The sequence below is a fragment of the Amblyomma mixtum genome, chromosome 7 (genome assembly GCF_055824585.1).
Source record: "Amblyomma mixtum isolate Tamu chromosome 7, ASM5582458v1, whole genome shotgun sequence".
NCBI lineage: Eukaryota > Metazoa > Arthropoda > Arachnida > Ixodida > Ixodidae > Amblyomma > Amblyomma mixtum.
In genome coordinates this window covers 135,559,603-135,580,799 of record NC_143018.1, presented here as the reverse complement: position 1 = coordinate 135,580,799, position 21,197 = coordinate 135,559,603, and the positions used below count along the sequence as shown (strand labels likewise).

General features: G+C 45.6%; 1 long non-coding RNA gene across 1 annotated transcript; it reads right to left on the bottom strand.

Annotated features, from left to right (window-relative positions):
- Window positions 1-892: 892 nt before the first annotated feature.
- On the bottom strand, window positions 893-10,528 carry LOC149337657 (uncharacterized). The gene is made up of 3 exons (XR_016284416.1): window positions 7,988-10,528; window positions 6,620-6,727; window positions 893-1,019 (listed from the first exon to the last, which is right to left on the bottom strand). It is a non-coding gene; the product is annotated as an uncharacterized LOC149337657 (long non-coding RNA).
- Between the last annotated feature and the right edge of the window lie 10,669 nt (window positions 10,529-21,197).

Here is a 21,197-nt window from a genome sequence, read left to right as displayed (position 1 = left end):
CAGCTTGAAACTGATGGCAGGTGTGGTGGGATAAGCGGGACGCTGCTGCGACGAATTTTGCTTGATTAAGGGAAGAAAAGGCTGGCAATGCGGCGTCGACTGGAGAGCGTTCGCAAGCCGGATTGTCACTGAGAAGCGACGACTTAAATCTGCTAGGTGAAGCCGAGTATCGCCGTGTGCGCAACATGATCTTCGGGAGAGATGCCCATCGGAGAGTAAGCATACCACCTCCCGTGGCAGGAGACAGTTAAATTAATGGTTGGTCGCTCGGTAAGAGCAACCTCGGTCGCACAAGCCCCACTTGTGGCTGCAACTACCATCGCAGGGCAGCGGCGCACCGCTTAACCGCTGCACCACGGCACCACCCTATTGAAAATACTGAACGTGGATTCTGCGTGCCTATCTTTGCGTGTTTATTGCCACGCACATTGTGACGATTGAGCGAGGTCGCAGAACGCGAGACATATTTCACAGAATTTGCGCAAGCCGAGCAAGCTCGCAAATGCGACACATCTGTCACATAAAGTGCGCAAGCCGCGTAAGGCTCGTACAGCAGGAGACATCCTCGCGTGATATGCGCAAGCCGGGTGGGGCTTCCAGAATGTCCGAGAGCCAAGGGTGAGTCCCAGAATGTTCAAGAGCCTTGTCTGGCTCACAGAGCACTAGACAGTGTCAAATGGAGTTACCATCATGATACCGATAATACCTTGCATGGCTGCAAGGCTCCTACATCACTGCTCAACACGTTACGCCAATGCCCTACCTAAAGGCCTCCTCACCTGTCTGTCACTGCCTCATTCAGCATGCATGTTGTGAGATAACAAGCTTTGCAGCAATGTTCGTGGGATGACTCTCATGTGTGTAGCATGCTTGCAAAAGGACATAGATAAGGTCACCTTAACTGGCTTTATTAATGCCACATCCCTCATGACGGGTGCCACACAGTGGCTAAACAATTTCTTCAGCTTCTCCAAGTCCAGCAGGTTGGCGTCTTGATCCAGGTTCTCACTATGCAGCACCTGCAAAAAGGTAGCAGTATATGCAAAAAAATTCAGTTAATTTGTTTTCTCGAAATTCCAGAAAAGGGCACAAGTAGTTCTTCCATTAATGAACTAATGATGATTTCGAAAAGTATCAGGTTTGAAATACAGACATTGGAAAACCCGACTCAAGCACGCAGGCTGCTCAGCATCAAACCTGCACAAAATCTAATAACCGTGTCACACAGGCATTTTGAAGGCTTTCAAATGGCCATCAACTCAGTGGCACTTGAATGCAGCTAAATGGGCATTTCCAATAGCCACAGAGTCCCTAGAACAGTGTGGACATCTATCAAGATTTTGAAGGCTTTTCAGTGGTAGAAATTTGCACTCAGACATGGAGCACTCGCAACTTACACTAAGGAATAAAATCAAAGCAATTTAATCGCTGAAAGAATACTCAACATGAAATGTACAACTTATTTCACTGAAAAAAAAGAAGGCTGGCCACAAAACACTGCAGCAAGCGGATTATCACTGTTGCCAATAGCACAAAAACAATGAATACCACCTTTTCAAAACTGCGTGAGTGCTACAACAGCTTCCCAGCAAAATTATCAACTGTGACAGTGGCTCCACAGCAGTTTGGTGCGAGATGATGAAATATCTCTACGGCGATCAAGTATTCTGTGTAGCAGCGGCATAACTCCCGAGTTGAAGTGCAAATCTCAAAGCTCAATCTCCCACCTTAACTGTTATCTTTAAATACATATTTAAATTCATTGCAGCATGCTGCAGAAGTATGTGGTCAGATCATTCGAGAGGATACCTGCAAGCTATCTCAGGAGACGAAAGATCTGATGAAGAAACGCCAAAGCATCAGGACGTCTAACTTCAGAGATAGAATAGGACTAGGAGAGCTATCGAAGTTAATTATAAGTGCAAGGTAGCCAACATAAGAAAGTTTAACATGGAGAAAACCTAGCATGCTCTAAAGCATGGAGGTAGCCTAAAATCAGTGAAGAGAAAACTAATCACTGGTAAAAACCAGATGTATGCGCTGAAAGACAAAGAGGGCAATGTCATAAGCAATATGGATAAGATAGTTAAAGTAGCCGAAGAGTTCTACACAAATCTCTACAGTAGTGAATGTAATCAGAAGGTTACAGAGAGAGGCAGTAGAGCACAGCAATGGGACACCAGCCAGTAACGAGGGAGGAAGTAAAGAAAGCCTCAGGAGCAATGCAAAGGGGTAAAGCAGCTGGTGAGGATCAGGTAACAGCAGATTTGTTGAAGGATGGAGGAGAGATTATGCTAGAGAAACTAGCCACCCTGCATACGCTTGCCTCGTGACCACGAGCGTATCAGGAGCTTGAAAGAATGCGAACATTATTTTAATTCATAAGAAAGAAGATGTCAAGGACTTGAAGATTTACAGACCGATCAGCTTACTATCCATTGTCTACAAGGTATTTACTAAGGTAATCACTAATAGACTCAGGACAACCTTCGAATTCAATCAATCAAATGATCAGGCAGGCTTTCATAAAGGATACTCAACGAGAGACCACATTCATGCAATCAATCAGGTGATAGAGAAATGGGCAGAATACAACCAACCCCAATATATAGCCTTCATTGACTACCAGACAGCAATTGACTCGGTGGAACCACAGCTGTCATGCAGGCATTGTGGAATCAGGGTGTAGAAGAGTGTTATGTGAAAATATTGGAAGATATTTATAACGACTGCACCGCTACCATATTCTCCATAAGGTCAGCAATAAAATTCCAATAAGGCAAGGTGTCAGGCAGGGAGACACGATTTCACCAATGCTATTCACTGCCTGTTTACAGGAGGTATTCCGGGGCCTGAAATGGGAACAGTTGGGGAGAAGAGTTACTGGAGAATACCTAAGTAATTTGAGATTCCCTGATGGCATTGCCTGGCTAAGCCACTCAGGATATGAACTGCAAAGCATGATGAATGAGTTAGACAGGCAGAGCAGAATTGTGGGGCTAGAAATGAACACGCAGAAAACCAAAGTAATGCTCAACAGCCTAGCAAGGGAACAGCAGTTCACAATTGGTAGCGAGGTGCTAGAAGTAGTAAGAGGATATGTATACTTAGTGCAGGTAGTGACCGCTGATCCGGATCATGAGAGGGAAATAACTAGAAGAATAAGAACGGGCTGGAGCGCATATGGCAGGTTCTCTCAGATCGTGAAAGCCAGTTGCCAATATCCCCCAAGAGAAAAGTCTAACACAGCTGTATCTTACTGGTACTCACCTATGGGGCAGAAATGTGGAGGCTAACAATGAGGGTTCAGCTTAATTCAAGGACAACGCAGCGAGCTATGGAAAGAAAAATGATAGGTCTAACGTTAAGAGATCGGAAGCGGGCGGAGTGGGTGAGGGAAAAAACGCGGGTTAATGAAATCCTATTTGAAATCAAAAGGAAGAAATGGGCTCGGGCAGGGAATGTAAGGCGAAGGCAAGACAACCGCTGGTCCTTGAGGGTAACAGAGTGGATTCCATGAGAAGGTAAATGTAGCAGGGGGCGGCAGAAAATTAGGTGGGCGGATGAGATTAAGAAGTTTGCGGGGATACGGTGGCCACAATTGGCAGAGGACAGGGTTAATTGGAGAGACATGGGAGAGGTTTTGCCCTGCAGTGCGTGTAGTCAGGCTGCTGCTGCTGCTGATGATGATGATGACAGCCTGAGCACACCTACAAAATAAAACTGTGAACTCGACCCAGCAGCACTTTACTGTGTTGAAAGAGAACAGGTACAATTGAATTACTGCATTACCTTGTTATCATTAAAAAGTACAGGGCTCTAAGGACTTCCTAATTTACATCGAAACGAATGGTTTACAGTGAACTTTCACGGATTACACTAACAGGCACTGAAAATCCAACACAGCTGCCCAAGAGAATATTAGGCAGCCGCGCTAGCCTTCTTTTGCGCTATGCTACCTGATACCAGATTAAGATTCGAGAGCAATTTACTCATACTCTAGCACTGGGATACGTTATGCCCCAGACTGATGCAGCTGTCTTACTAAAGGCAGAGAAGCTTTCAGTGTGGGTCATGTGTGCTGTGGCGTGAACACATGCACAGGATCGCCTGCTACCATTCAAGTCCTCTGTGTACACAAATGCAGGTGCAATAGAAAACCCACATCACAAATTTGGCTAGTCTGGTCGGCCAAGCATGGGCCAGCTGATAGCACGAAGCAGCAGGTGCGACACATACCATCATCATCAGCCTGACTAGGCCCACTGCAGGGCAAAGGACTCACCCATGTCTCCACATTAACCCTGTCCTTTGCTAGGTGTGGCCACCATATCCCCGTACACTTCTTAACCTCATCCGCCCATCTAAGTTTCTGCCGCCCCCTGCTATGCTTGCATTCTTTTGGAATCCACTCCATTACCCTTAAGGACCAGCGGTTATGTTGTCTTCCCATTACAAGCCCCGCCCAGGCCCATTTCTTCCTCTTAATTTCAAGTAGCATGTCATTAACCCGCGTTTGTTCCCTCACCCACTCCGCCCCCTTTTGGTCTCGTAATGTTAGACTTATCATTTTTCTTTCCATAGCACACTTTGCTGTCCTTATTGTTTGGCACGTGTTTTTTTCTTTGTAATAAGGCATAAAGTATTATACATGAATTACCACATGGCATCCTCCTATGACCGCTAAATAATTTATAATCAAATTTCTTTCTCCTGCTGTATTTGTTTCGGTTTCGACAGCTGAATGATGGCTGTGACGTCAAAGCGAGGTTATTGGTCACGTGAGGCATGAAAAACTGCAATACAATTGGTACTTCTGGCTCTTAAGGAATGCTGGTGTCAGCGCTGTAGCGAATTAAAATGATGAAGCAGCGATTATAAGTGCAGTTTTACCACGCCTCACGTGACCTATAACCTCTCTTTGATGTCATAGCCATAGTCAAATTGTTCACCGAAACAGGATGGCAGAAAAAGTTGATTATAAATTATTCAGCGGTCTCACGCGAATACCAGATGGTGATTCATGCATAGTAGTGTCTTCCGCAGCATTATAGAGAAGAAAACATGCCACCAAGATTAGGTGTCTATACTCTTTTAAGCTGAACTCTTTTAATTAGCCTCCACATTTCTGTCCCAAAAGTGAGAAACATGCAGGCTTAAGAAAAGATTTCAGCTTAAGTACCAAAGTGGCTCTAATCACACGATGAAGCGGAAAAACTCTCGACACTTGAACAGAGAACAAATAGGAATACCAACAAAATTTTAGATTCTTGTAAGGCTATCAAGCATTTCTGAATATTGTAAACTGCACTTTCACACATACAGTACGCATGTATGCCAAGCTCACATTCAGTAGCCCTGTTTTCCGGCTGTAGTTATCACGGTCTGAGCTCAGTTACAGATTTAAAACCAGCCAAAAGATGCAACACAGGAAAAGAGAAGAAAACAGGTTGGACTATCAATTGAATTTTTTGTGAAGGAAAAGAAGGCTCGCATGAAGATGCGCCACACATGACCCACACCAGCGAAAGGCAGGACAACAAATAACTGTCACTGATATACAAGCACGTCATCTAAAAGAGAAAATTCTTTCCGTTGAAGATTGACTAATGGCTTCACTACTCATACAGCCATTGCCTTGGAGATATGCATCAAATACCTTACAGATTTGTTTACCACTTCTATACACCACTGAAGTGTCACAGAAATCAGGCGTACACACTGATGGGTCATCTTATGATTTACACTCACGACATTGGCACTGTAGTGCCAGATTAGAAGCTGCCTTCCCCCTAACGAGTTAGTGCTCACTCAGGAACACATTAAAGACACCTGCACATATCCCTGAAGTAGTTTCTTGCACAAGCTAGCGGAATGTGATAAACCACTTCCTGCAAGTCCTGAACCTAGTTTTATGGGATACCATACTGCTATCCCGGGTTTTAACAGCAGCGCAAAGGCCATCAACACAATGATTGGCGCAAAAATTACATTTAAAAATTTTCCCGACACTCGATTTGAACTCATGAAGTCTACACAAAGGACTCCATGATAACCGTTCTGAGGTGAATGGCAGTTCAGCCTAGCCTCTGGAATCTGTGCCAAAAAAAACGGAGTCAGCGCATCGCAATTTATTTCCGATATCAGCCGGTGCTGATGACAATTGTATGTTTTGCTTTCTCTGGCTTATAAAGCTCCACTTTCAGAAAAAGTGTAGTCTTTGTGGTTAGGATGCGGAACTTCATCATCACAGGTCAACTTCAGCTTGCCATCAGTGTCCTTTTAATGCCTCAAAGTTGAACAATAGCTCCATTCATAGAGGAGGGCTGTGCATAAATTTCGACCACCAAAGATTCTTTAACATGCACTGACATTGCATAACACACGAGCAAATATGCATTTCGCCTTGTCGAAACGAAGCCACCACAATTCAATCCCGCGTCTTTGGGCTCAGTAGCCGAACACCAATGCAGTAGGCCACAGCAGCAGGTGAAAAACAAAAGAGAGCCCTTAATAGGCAACCTAACTTGCAAAAATCAACATAACGAGGGGTCACACAAGTAGCAGTGGACTAGGAAAATAAAAGCTACTTGTGTCGGAAGATGTCTTCAGTGCTTACCTCAAAAGCCTGCTTGCTTGCTGGGCATCCTAGCACCAAGTGAAAGGCTGGCACAGCTATACTGGAGAGCTTGGAAGAGGCATTGCTGGTAAAGCTATGTGGAGCTTGCTGCAAGGTAAAAAGACACATTTAACAGCAGCACAGTGCAAAAAATGGACTAGAATCAAGCATGTAAGGCAAAATGCAAGGCACAAAAAGGAGCCGGTCGCAGAATGGAACACGACTGTTTAACCACATTTCGAAGTGGGCCAGGCAACAAGAAATTCATAACCACGGCAGTCATTCACAAGCTAGCCTCAGACGAGACATCACTTGCATATCGATATCCAGCATCGTTTCTACAATACATGCCACCATTCAAAAGAACAGACCACAGCAGAACGATATTTTCAGTAGAAGGCTGGTTTGCTTCAAATTCTGCATGCGTCCCTCAATTTGAAATCTGGCATGATTAGCACTGATTTCACATTCTCACAGGTATGATGAATTAATAGTGCCAATTGCAGAAAAACCACACTTTTTCCTTTAACATCAAATAAGGTATTGGAGAGGTACCTCAGCATATTTAAGTCAAAGTCAGATTTATTTGCGCCATTGGTTATAATCATGAAACAATTAAGTTTATTCTTCGTACATATTAAAGGCTCAATTACCCTTAAATTTCACTGCAACTTCGGGATTTAGGCCAAATGGAGCTAGGGCACTTGTGTGCATTTTGCAGTTGTCTGTACCATTTCAGCTCCGAGCCAAAGTATGAAAAAGCGAATGCCAAAATAGAGGCGAAAAACTTCAGAGCAATTTGTTTTTATCTCACCGTTCTGCTATTCAAGGCTCGACTACACTGGCTCGGCTATAAGTACGAACGCAGCTGGATCATACGGAGCTTCGTACCTTAAATACACAATTTATAAAAGTACAAGTGAAATACAAGTGAAAGAGGAGGAAGCTCAATCCTAAGGCATACAGCTGAATCGCAGTCTACGTAGTTATACTGCTCGAGCGCTGTTACTTCAATTACAGCGTAACATGCGGCGAGAATGCAAAGCCCGGGCCGAAGATCTATTCGCGGGCACATATTCCATTCTCGGCGAGAGATGAATGGCAGTACGGCGGCAGTACGGCGCCGATATCGTGCACCCCGCGATCGGATCAGCTGTGCATATTTGCATGGCATACTGACCATGACCGTGTGACCACTGACACTACACGCGCATTCATGCCCGTGTGCCGCCAGCAAACAACCTTTCAGCGCTGCGTGCTGCCGCGATAGGCACTGCGTCTTCGCGTCTCTGTACTAGCTGTGTTGACGTGGCCAGTTGTGCGCAAAGGCTTTGAAATAATGAACAGGTTCGAAGAAAATTAACTTACCCCCAAGATGCGAGATGTCACCCGGGTAGTGGTCTCCCACCAGCTGCTCCGCCATGGAGGAAATGAGCCCCGCCGTCAGCATAGCGTTTCCAGTGAAGGCGCGCAAAGGACGACGCGCTATCCGTCGAGCCCGCTGACGCACGCTATAAACACAGGTTTAGCGAATTTCACTGCTGTCGGCACATCACATATCGGAAGAGTGACAAATGCTCATGCCAGCGATGGTTCACGCCCTCGGCACCACAAAGGAGGACCACGACCGACCACGACAAACGTAGCAACGCTGTCCGCCATGCTGTCCCTCCCCAGACGCTGCGTTCGTTGGCTAGCGCTTCGGCCAGTTCCGGCTTCCTTCGGCCCGTTTAGAAAGGCATCGCCTCCAGGCATTCCTCCAGGTCGTCTCTTTCGGGCTCTATGCTTTTGGGCAGTGCGATAGCAAAGGATTAAAACCAAATGAAACTTTCGTTACAAAAATAATTAAGTTCTTGTGCACATATTAGCATTAAAAACTTGAGAAATTTGTGACGCGTGGACGCATGAATATGCGTGTCGGTACATGCGTGCGTGCGTGCGTGCGTGCGTGCGTGAGTGGGCAAGGTCTAGCGCGTCAAATCCAAAGCCTATCCGACATGCTGCATGGTTTCTGAGATCACCGCCGTGAGCTTCGCTTGTTTTCTGGTGCTGCTGCTGGGCGGTCTTGTGCGCCGCTGTTACTGTGCTGGAATCGCAAAAGAAGAAGGATTACCGGTGTGTGCTGCCGGTGGGCGCGCTCTCATCCAAGAGTAGTAGCAGCTCCCAATTAAGCGATCCGTCGGGGCATATGTGTTATGGTTGTCTGGTCGACAACGATAATGAGGTCAGCAGTGCGGTGCCGTCGTTTGATGAGTCGAACCTTTCGGCCTATTGCTCTGCTAACTTCGTTGCAAAAATGCCTGGCTCATAAGCAGCGACAGTGGCCATTGTTTCTGTGGTGTGTTTCGATTACAAGACGGCGCCCTTCTACAGTGTGGCTTCCTTGGAAACTTAGTCGGCGGTGTGCCTGCAACGCCTGTCGCTGTCAGCTCAAACTGACCGCCTGCGAGCGCTGCCTTCTTTTGCGATGTGAACGGTGACGGGACACTTACTGCCTGTGGCCGGAGCTTATAGCAAAAGCGAAGAGTGTTTTCTGTGAAGGTTTGACGAAGTGCGTGTGTCAGTCTGGACCCTTAGCAAGTCATACGAGATGCGACATGCAAAAGTGGTCCACCAGTCGCTTCAGCAGAAAGGAGTGCGGATGTTTTTTACGTTACTTCAATCGAGAACTGCCCATGCAAATATTTCAACTCGTCTCTTGCCTAAACAGCATAGTAAAGAAGCTAAAGCAACAAAACTGCTGTTTCCATGCTGTATATTGATTCCGCACTCGTGCTAGAGGTGGGAAATATGTAGCAGTTATTGGCGGAGTTACAGCCTATGAAGCACGTGCAGCTTCATGTAACTGCAGGTTAGGATATGCGCCTTACTTGGTATTGACTTTGTGACCAGACATAGCCATTTGTCAACTAAAAGAAATTTTCTTGCTATAGGATTCTGCAGCATTATGTATGCTTCTGGACACTGAATACCGGGTGCGTCACCTCTCTTGAAAGCACTCAGATTTGTGTACTTATCAGTACGTTTGAGATGAGAAAATTTTATCAGCTTCTTTTCTTTATTTTATAATTAGCTACACAGCATGTTGCAAAAAAAATGTTTTAAGGAAAAGTATTTCAGTTTAGAGTAGAACAGTTCAACAAAGTTGTTTTGGGCATTCTGGTAACTTCAAGATGGTATTTGATGGTTGCATACAGACGCGCAAGTCAAACCTCAAAGGGCATCAAACTTAACAGTACCGCTGAGCTTATCCTTTCGTGCTTTTTATGTGTGTGTAGATCACGTGGGGAAGTTCAGTATTGGATGTTGGATTTCATAGTTCTGCTACAACTTTTATCTTCCTTTCTACACATGAAACATGACTGAACTTGATTACATTCCCCAAGCAAATACCTGACGCCTTACAAGCGTTCCTTACTGTGCACAGTTGTCCCAGTGCATTATATCCACTCATGTGCAGCACACTGTTGTGTTGCTCTTGGTCTCCAAATGTGACTCTCAGCAATATGATGGAATCATAGTCCATCCAGATGGTCTTTGTGGTAGTGCAAATTTCAAAACAGATTGAAGAAGAATGAAGAGTGTGATACTTCGTCATGCATCATGCAATGCTGGTGCTAATCAGGCAACATGTGTGGTATATATACTTCGCACATTTGAGATTCATTGGATTTGTTCTGGAGCCATACTGGGAATTAATTAATCGATCTGTGATTTGTCACTGAAATTGAGAGAGGGCACTAATTTCTGAACTTTTGACACCAACTGTGAATTCAAAACTGTCTTTTCATGTAGGCTTACATGGCTTTTTTACGTGTATGTAAATTTATGCTAATGACTTTGGAAATTGCTTTGGAAATGGTTTTAGAAATTGCCTCGTAACATTCCTGTTACAGCTCACAATTCGCTTTCTGCATGTCATGTTTGATTGAACCTGATTATATCCCCAAGCTTGTTTGTTGCACCTAACAGACACTGTTGCCCTTTCAGAGTTATTCCATTGATTGACTCCTTTCGAGTGCAAGCAACAAATGGTTGTGTTGCTTCTGATTTCGAAATATGGCTGTCTGCATGACGGGCGACAACATAAATGCTCTGGATGGCTTTCATCATGCATCTATAAGATATCTGTAACTTTCAGAATTGGTTAAAGGAAGAACTGAAGGATGCTGTAAGAGTCGTTAGAAGCTTGTTTTTTACATTATTTTATAATGAACTTGCAATGTTGACAAGTTCTTGCTCAGTGTGCATGTTGTCATGTACAGGTCCCTGCAGTTTCGAAGGGAACCATTTTGCACTAAAAGATAATTTTTTGGTTATTTGTTTGCTGAAGTTGAAAATGATTAATGGGTACTTACGCCAAGACGAAAATTATAAAACAGCAAAACGTGAGCTTATTGCTCATTATTGAGAAGTAATCATTAACTGAATGCTCGAACTTTGTTTGCTTTCACCCTAAATGGGCCTTTACAGTCTCGACAAGTTGCTACTAAGCAAGCAAACGCACACATGGCCACACGCAGCCTCACTGAGCTTGCTCAGTGTGCACATAAGCACGCACAGCTTCGGCAAGCCCCCTCTCAGCACGCAGATGTCCACGCACAGAGAGTTGTCCACGAGAGTCCACGATTTTTTACACACAAAGAGTGTGCGTGTACGTCTTTCAGCTCACAGTACGCGATCATGTACACACAGGACGCACAAATGCGTACAGGTAACGCACAATTTCTGCGCATTCGTGTGCAAAATGAACGTGATCGTACAAAAATCACTGTTCTCGTGCAAACTCACGCAGAGTTTTTTCAATAGGGCAGGAGTGGTATGTGAACTACCAGGGGTCTATGAATGTATAGTGACCAGTAATACATATATGGGAATCAACCCATTGCGCTACCGCGTAATATTCTTAAGGCGGAGCTTAAGTGTCCACTTTTTTAATATGAAACGCGTACGTCGTAGAGTATAAGTTGTGAATGAATCTAGTAGCGCGATTTTGCACTGATTCCAATGAGTCGATAGGTTATGATTTATGCGGCATACAAATGGGCGAGACGTATTAGAGTTTCAGGCTAACAAGTGTCATGTACGCGAATAGTTTATCATGTGGCGAGTCGTTTCGTATATGTTTTTGCAATAAGCCTGAGTTCTTTTTAGATATCGGGATAATAATGCTAACGTGTTCGCGCCAAGACATCGTGAGAAAGGGTCACTTACAAGATTGCACTAGCTCTAGTGGCGTGGTTAGTGTAGCATAAGGGAGGAGAAAATGACTGTTACCGCGAGAGAATGAAGTGAATTTACTTTTATTGAGAGTTAGGGTCATTATCGAAATTCTGCATCATTCTAGAACACTGTTAAGATCAGACTGCTGAGCGGCTTGGTGAGAGGGTGCGATCTCTCCCCACCCAACTGGGGTCTGGTTGGTATGCTCTCATGTGTTTAGTTGCCCTCTCCTGCTGGCTCCGGGTGTCGACGCCGGTACATGAGACACTGACACAGCGCCAAAGAAACGCTGCCTTGTGGTTCGGCCTTTAATACTCCAAGTGTAGTATTTTTCAGCTTATACTCCATTATACTCTAGCGCTGTCTCTCGTCCCTTCTTCCCTCGTGTTAGTTCTAGTGCGCTGCATCTTCCTAGAATGTTGTACCAACTCGCCCATCAGTCTACGCTATTCCAAGCGGTGGTTTCAATTCTTCTTGTAGGTCTGCTCTCGAGCAACCGGACGAAAATAATACAGTTGGTCGTCTAACTCAAGATGAAATAGGATAATCGAAAAGAGAGTATCTGTCAACTTTCAACACCTGTTAACCATATGGTTGACAGCGGAAGAGTGAGTGTTTGTCAACGTTCAACACCTCTCAACCATATAGTTGATAGCGGTGTTTCTAATGAAAGAGATATGGGTGATGAAATTGTAAGCAGCTGAAATATAGCTTTATTTCTTGGCGCCCCTTGATGAAAATCAACTACAGTTAATCAGGAAAGCAATATACAGAGTTCCTGATTTTTTTTGCCTAATTGTTTTCTGGTCACAGGCGTCACCCTCACGTTACGAGGGTACGCGACGCTGATTTGCTCGGTATAGAGGTGCGCTGTCCTGACATCTTCTACTATGACCAAGTCTCTCCGGAACCTTCTTTCCTTCGGAGATTCTTCTCACCGAACGCGCTTACTCGATCGCTGCCACTTCCGTAGACGCTTTATTCGCAGCAGGGAGCCAGCGGGCTCCGCGGGCTCTAGTAGCATGGAATGGGCGCGGCAGCACGACCAGTATGCGGATCGATAACCCGCTCGTCTTTTTCATGCAGGTAAGAAAACGTTACGGAAAATGCTTTCGTTCGGACGACCTGTGTTTGGTTGTGCTGCCGTGCCCTGGCCTGCTTTGTACGCTTGCATATGATTTAGCCTGTCTAGCTATGAAAGTGTTGCTGCTGTCCAGTGACGTTGAGACGAACCCCGGACCCGATAATTACCAACTCGTACGCCAACTGCAACAGATTTCAGAACATATCAGGGAAATTAAGGATGGGCGCTTAGCTTCCATCGACGCGAAGCTGGAACGACTAGCTGCTCTGGACAGCAAATTATCAGAGTGTGTTCACGAAGTTGCTAACCTGCAGAAGGTAGTCAATTTCCTCGAATCAAGACTGGAGGACCTAGAAAATCGTTCTAGACGCTCGAATTTGATAGTATACGGTGTCCGAGAAAACCCAGAAGAAAATACCGAATCACTCGATAAGCTAATGAATGAAAAAATTGTCAAGAAAATTCTTAAAATTGATCCAGTTGCCATTGAAAGGATACAGAGGTTAGGTCGGCCGGTCAAAGATAAAACCAGGCCGATAATACTTAAACTACTGGACTACCGCGACAAAGTAAATGTGTTAAGAAATTGTCGTAAGTTGAAGGGTTCTAATTACTCGATAGGCGAGGACTTCTCGGTACGTGTGAGGGAAGTAAGAAAAAAGTTGTGGAACTGGGCAAAAGAGAATAAGGAAGAGGGAGACAAGGTGTCATTAACGTATGACAAACTACGCCTAAATGGGCAATTATATCGCTGGGATAACACGAAAGGTTGTCCAGTACACATGGAACTTGTAACTGACAATACTGACAGCCGAAAAAACATGCTAGACGACCAAGGCCAACTTGAAACTGACATCATTGAAAGCCAAAAAAAAACATGCAAGAAAAACAAGGCGAGGGACCCGCATTACGCCCACGACGGCCGCAACATCCTCGCAGATAAGTTTTGCAAACGTTAACGCCCGCAGCATCCTGAACAAATCTGACTCACTCGAAGCGTTACTTCTTGGTATCGAGCCAGACATTCTGGCTATAACAGAAACTTGGTTAACGGCTGATATCCTGGACACCGAGATTACACCTCCGAATTACGTAATTATTCGCAAGGACAGGCCAACACGTGGCGGAGGAGTGGCTATTCTAATGAAAAAGCACATTCCCTTCTCTATTCTGCCAGAAGTTCAGGATGCAGAGGCAATCTTTTGCAAGATGAAGCTTGGCTCGTACTTTATCACAGTGGGGTGTGTTTATCGTAGCCCTTCATTTGACCATTCCGCTATGACTTCATTGTATAAATATATGCAGCGTCACACGCTAGGTTCAAGACTTATCTTACTAGGAGACTTTAATCTTCCAGATATAGAATGGCAAACTTTGCAGTTTAATTCCCCTAGCTCTGAAGTCGTTTTAGATATTATGCTCCAGTTCAATCTTTATCAAATAGTAAGCGAACCTACACGTGTACAGGGAACAACGTCTAATATACTTGACCTTATATTTTTAAGTGATCACTTTTCAGTACACACAGCAGAACTCGAAATCATTGATGGCATATCAGACCACAAGCTAGTTCTATGCGCTATCCCTACATGTAACAAAGATGCTCCTCCAAGTTCGAAAATTACATACCTCGACTACAATAATGCTCAAGATTCTGACATAATCGATCACCTCACTGATGAATTCTCGGCATTCGAAGAAATGTATGAGAAGCCCTCCACACATATTGAATCTTTATGGTCCATGTTCAAAGATACCGTATTCTTCTGCATCCGTAACTACGTACCAACTAAAACAAAAAGAACTAGGAAACATAACCCTTGGATAACACGCGATGTGATTCATGCCAAACGCAAAGTAAAACGGCTGAGAAAATCGTTGAAGACAAAAAGCAAACCTCGAAACAATGGTCGCCTTGCCAAGGCTATTAGTGATTTAAAGTCAAAGATTAAGTCAGCAAAAACCACTTATTTCTCGAAAACACTGCCCAATTTTCTAAAAAGCTCTCCCTTAAAATTTTGGAATTTTCTAAAGCCTAATAAAGGACGTAAGAACCCTAATTCCCAAGAACAAGATATAAATTATGCTAATTCTATGAACAATTACTTCAAATCCGTTTTTACTGTTGATGATGGTGTTATCCCCCCTTTAAGTACTGTATATAGAACACCTTTGACACCGACAAGTATAAGCGAAAAAGGTGTGTTAAATCTTTTACTTAACTTACACACAAAAAAAGCGCCTGGCCCTGACAACATCCCTAACATATTCCTCAAACTATATGCCGAATGGATCGCTAAGTACTTATACTTACTATTTAAGAAATAATTATCGACTTGCACTCTACCGAAAGAATGGAAAATCGCCAAGGCTATCCCTGTTCACAAATCTGGAAACAAGAACGAACCCTCTAACTTCAGACCCATATCGTTAACCTGCACAATATTGTGCAGGTTAATATTCTTCAACGAACATGGTGACGCTCTCATTAGGCTGCTGCGATCTCGAGTGCAGAGCGACTTCCGCCTTCTCTTTTCGTTCACTGGTCTCGAATGTCGCCAGCAGCTCGCGACGAAAAACCTCCCAGGTGGCAAAAGAGGACTCGTGGTTCTCGAACCAGATCTTTGCCGAGTCCTCTAGCGCGAAGTAAACGTTCCTCAACTTGCGCTCACCGTCCCACTGGTTGAAGGCTGCCACACGGTCGAAACTGGCCAACCAGTCTTCAACATCCTCGAACCTGTCACCGTGGAACGTCGCGGTGACCTGGGCGCGTGAAGTACGAAGGGAGTGTCAGCTCCAAAATGTTGAGTGGTCTGGCTAGCTGTGGTTGATGTCATATCTCTTGCCGGTTTTGTCAGGCCGCTGAACTCTGCCTGTAGGCCTCGCAGGCGGCGGCTCGCTTTGTGGACGGGGGTTGTGTCCACGCACTGAGGGCTGGCTTCAAAGGTGTCTTCAGAGTCAGTGTACATGGGACGTTACCCAGCCGGCTCCACCAAATATGTCACGGCTATACAGTCGGGACAGCCAGGTCACGTTTTACTGAACAGCGCCAGGTAGCAGCGAACTCCCGAGCGGAACTCGAAGAAGAGACGACGAAGAAGCCCCGCCCGCCACCATGGCTAAGGCTAGCCAGGATGGCGGTTAAGACAGTTCGGCCAGGAGACGGCGCCACCACAATGTCCAGGAATGTGGCATTATGTAAGCTTCTTGAGCACATCATTACTAAGCATATAACCACATTCCTTGAACAAGAACGCATTCTATCCCCCTTCCAGCATGGTTTTAGAAGGGGCTTATCAACAGTGACTCAGCTCCTGGAACTAGTACATGATCTGTCTTTGAGCATTGACAACCAAAAACAGGTAGATATGATTTTTTTCGACTTTTCGAAAGCATTCGACCGCGTTTCACACAAAAAATTAATCAAAAAATTAGAATGCACACTTGGTAACAGCCCCATTGTTAACTGGATTGGGGACTACCTCTCTGGTCGCTCCCAATACGTTGTGATTAACCACCAGCCTTCCTCATTAGGACGTGTAACACAACGTTTTTAGATCCCTTTCAGTTTGCAAGCTCCCCCGCGCCGCGCCCGAGAAAGCGGCCCCCGTCCGCTTCCACTCACCACGCGGCGCTGCTGTCGCTGTCGGCTCGGAACAACATCTTCTAGGTGGTGTTGCCCGGAACCGCCGGAGCGCTTGCGCTTGCCAGTTGCTGTGACAGCCCGTTGTCATCCGCGATAACATTGGGAACGAACACGTCGAACTCAAATTTGCTGTACTTTTAGAGCTGTCACATTGAAACTTCAGTCTCATGGTTAAAGAAATGTTTCGCCTGGCTAGTAAGGCTGAGATAAAGAGCAGACTGATGCCAGTTCGGAAAACAACAATCGTTTGCATTGCGCTTTATCGCATCGCGTTTGTGATGTTTAGCGCTGATGATATGCGTGTGTTGGAGTAAAGCTATCAATATTTCTTCGGGAGAATGCACGAAACATTAATGAATGGTTAAAACTAGCGATGTTCCGCTTCTAGATCAATCACGAAATTCCGCGCTATATTATCAACGAAGCACCGCACAAACGAGCAGCATTTGGCAATTTCAGTGAACACAAGTATAAATGCAGACACACTGAGCTGGATGCAGGGAGCGAATAACCTATAGAGGAGCTTTTTATTTGCAATGATCGCACAGACGAAAGCAGCGTCCTGCACTTTCATTTTTAGAATGTTAATTTCGTTGAACACAGACAAGCATTAAATGCAGACACACTAAGTCGGAAGTGTTAATGGAGCAGCCTGGCGTCGCTTGGTCGACGAACACGACATCAAGCACGGAGGGCATGGCTACAGAAGGCGAGCTTTTTTATTTGCAATGATACCCTTTTCTCTGTTCTCCAGCCGACGGTTCACGTCTCTCGCATAGAAGTGCATGCGTGTCACTATGACAAAATGCAGCACTTGGCACGTAAAAGTGGCCATATGCTCTGCATATCCAAGCCGAGCAACGTTTTGCAATTCCAGCTCGTCTACACCTCTCAAAAAACGTCCCCAAAAACGGGACCTTCTTTCAAAGAAACCGAGATTGCTTTGTTTACAATGTTGGTAAACTCTAGCATCTGTTTGGTGGGATGCTTTAAGCACCCTTGCTTGAAGCTTTTGTATACTGTAAGATAAGCGTCACTGCCAACAACTGGCACAGGCGAGCTGATATCTTCCGTGCTGATATCTGCTGGCTGCTCCAAATGAGGCGGCGGCGACGATGGCGTAGACGCGAAGGGCCACGCTGGTCGCGCAAACAGCGTGGCGAGCGCCACCGCGCGGCAGGAAACGGAAAGGCGACAATCCGCGCACCGCAGCTTTCAAACTGAAAGGGATCTAAAAACGTTGGTGTAACATCAGGAGTACCTCAGGGTTGCGTCTTAGCTCCAGTTTTATTCTTAATCTTTATCAACGATCTGCCCTCATATGTCAATGTTAATATTAAACTCTTTGCTGATGACTGTATAATTTACCGCGAAATTAACACACCAGATGACCACATGGCCCTAAACCTAGCTGCAGAAGCCGTATCTAGGTGGTGTAAAGACTGGCAGATGGCCCTTAACATTAATAAGTCCGCTCTCCTCACAATAACCAGAAAAAAACATCAGTCGTCCTACACTTACGTTGTCAACAACGCCCCCCTCACTCGAGTTAACAGCTATAAATACCTGGGTATAATAATATCCCATGATCTCAGATGGGATTCACATATCACCTATGTCACATCAGCCGCCGTTAAAAGACTCCTGTTCCTCAAAAGGCATCTTCATCAAGCTTCTCCTCCAACAAAACTAATTGCATACAACGCTTTCGTACGATCGGTACTCGAATATGCGAACGTTGCATGGCTTCCGCATACTAAATATCTCATAGGAAAATTAGAAGCTATCCAAAGAAAGGCAAGTAAGATTTATGTTTAATAAATACAGGGCTACTGACTCACCCACCGAACTACTCAAGACAGCCGGCATTCTCACTCTGGAAAATAGAGCTAAACTTGCACGACTAAAAATACTTTACCAGTTACTCCATAATCAGCTTAACCTTGATAAAACTAGGTACCTTATGGCCCCAGAGACAAGACCTACACGTCACAGACATTCAGAAACATTAAAAGAGCACACATTTCGTACTGACTGCCTGAAATACTCCTTTTTTCCACTCACAATAAGAGAATGGAACACCCTTGACCACTCTATTACCCACAGCACATCACTAGATATCTTCACTCAGTCAGTAGAAATTTATCTTCATTCGTAAACCCACTTGAATTCTGAACCCTTGTTGACAACTTCCTTTTTTGCCTTGCTATTTTTCTTACCAGTGCTTGTTCGTTTCTAATGTCATATATATCCCATGTATTGATTATGTTATCTTGTCTTGAACTAACTGTACAATCCGACGATCCTATTGCTGTACCCGTGACTTTTATGTATTGAACCTTAATTAAGTGCGACACTGTAGTCGTTTATATTGCCCTTCGATCCTTCTTCTTGTTCACTCTTTGTGTCCATTATTCATGACGTTGTTGCAGTTTATTCTTTGATGTGCCTTGTTCCAGCGCCCTTCCTGTTAAAATCCCCAGTGGATTGACAGTATCTTTAAATAAATAAATAAATGTGCGGCTATCGCTCCGAGTTTCCGCACCTCGCAATCCGCGGGGCCCGTTTTTGTCACAGCCACGGCGTGAAGAGTTGCTCTAAGTACGAAAAGTAATTGGCGTTTTGCTCCTTCTCCTGGCAAATTCTCCGCCGCCTCATTTCGAACCCCTCATCATTCTGAACGGCCGTCGGTCATGTTGTCGCCGCTGCTCGCTGGATGGCTTGCCAGCACGCACACACGTACGCACATTTCCCTCATTTTGCCAGCGCTCCGGGGAGACGCAACCACGCGCACAACAGTACGCCACGGGTTTGTTACAAGATCTTAAGAGTGCCATAAGTGATCAGAAATCTGACGCGTAGGCGGCGGCTCCTTATTGCTGACGCTCTCTACGCCTTCCAAGTACGAACCTCGTCAAAAATGGTAACTGAAGGCCACCCCTTCGTCGGAGAAGTCGTGCTGTGTCTGCGTGCATGTGTACGTGTAAAATTTGAACTAATATATGCAGCCAAGCTTGTGGAGGGTGGGTGAGCCATTCGGTGACGGGTAGTGGTGCTTTATGAGAAAGAGGGTGGGGGGGTGCGCGGCTTACCCAGAGCCGCTAGAAGATTGCAGGGAATCGAGGAAACTTCTGAGAACCCTCCGGAGCAGCCGCAAGTGGGCACATCTGAGGGAACCTCCGATATTCTACAGACAACAGTAAAAAGAATAGTCAGCGTGAGTTCTGTATAAGAGCTCTCACCGTAAAGTTTGATGCTGAATGGGCGCCAGCATAAAATAAAAGAGGCAATTATTCAGGTAAGCCTTCGCCCCGACGCAAAGCTCTCTATTAGTTCTTTGTTCTTCTAAACGTACAATCAGAGACTTGAAGTTTATGGGAGTTTAACGTCTCAAGAGAAGGCAAGTGTAGCAGGGGGCGGCTGAAAGTTAGGTGGGCGGATGAGATTAAGAAGTTTGCGGGGTTATCGTGGACGCAACTTGCAAAGGACAGGGCTAATTTTAGAGACAATCTCCCTGACATCGTGTGTTGGTAAGACCCTTGAGCGAATGGCCCTGGCTCGCCTCTCTAATTTTCTCGAGGCGAAAGAGTTCTTCCCCCATTCTCTCATCGGCTTCCGACGCCGCGTCTCTGCACAGGACATGTTTCTGATTCTCCAGCACACCTTTCTGTCACCTACCCCCACTCAAATTCAGGCACTTGTGACCGTCGATGTTCGCAAGGCCATCGACAGTGTTTGCCACGACCACACCCTTTCCCACCTCGACTCCCTGAACTATGGCCCCCGCATGTACTCTTATATCCGTTCATTTCTCTCTAAACGTGTGGCTCGCTTTCGAGTAGACACCCATCTGTCCGACCCCCACCACCTCACTCGTGGCACTTCTCAAGGTGCTGTTCTCTCTCCTACCCTTTTCAATCTTACTATGGCCCCTCTCGCCTCCCAGCTAGCTGAAATTCCCGACCTGCAACATATATTTTACGCCGATGACATCACTCTGTGGTGTTCGTCGGGCTCTCAGGGTCACGTACAGGACACCCTGCAACTTGGCCTAGATCTCACTGACTCCTTTCTCACCACCGCTGGCCTCTCTCCTGCTCCTGAAAAATCCGAGCTTCTCCTTCTCAACCATTCCTCATACCAGCACTCACACAACCAGTTCGTCTCTCTCCACCTTTCTGGCTCTCCCATTCCTGTCGTCACGTAGTGCAAAGTTCTTGGCTTTCCTTTGCATGCGGCCAAGAACGTGCAAGCCCTCCACCACGGTGTCACCACCTGCCACTCCGAAACTCACCTCCTGCGGCGCGTGGTCACTCGGCGCTCAGGTCTCCACGAGGCTCATGCATGCCAAGTTGCCCACGCGCTGGCCCTCAACAAGGTCTTGTACTTTGCACCTTAGATTTCCTTCAATCAGACTCAACTTAACACTCTCGAGACTGCCCTTGTGGACCTCTATTGGCAGCTCTCAACCTCCCTATCACTACCTCTATCACTAAGATCTTTGCCACAGGCCTCTTTCATCCTCTCCGTTTTCTTCTCTCTCTCCATCGTGACTCGCCGCTTGCCCGGCTTTCCCTTACCCGTCAGGGTCAGTGGTTACTGACTCAAGCGGGTATCTCGCCTAT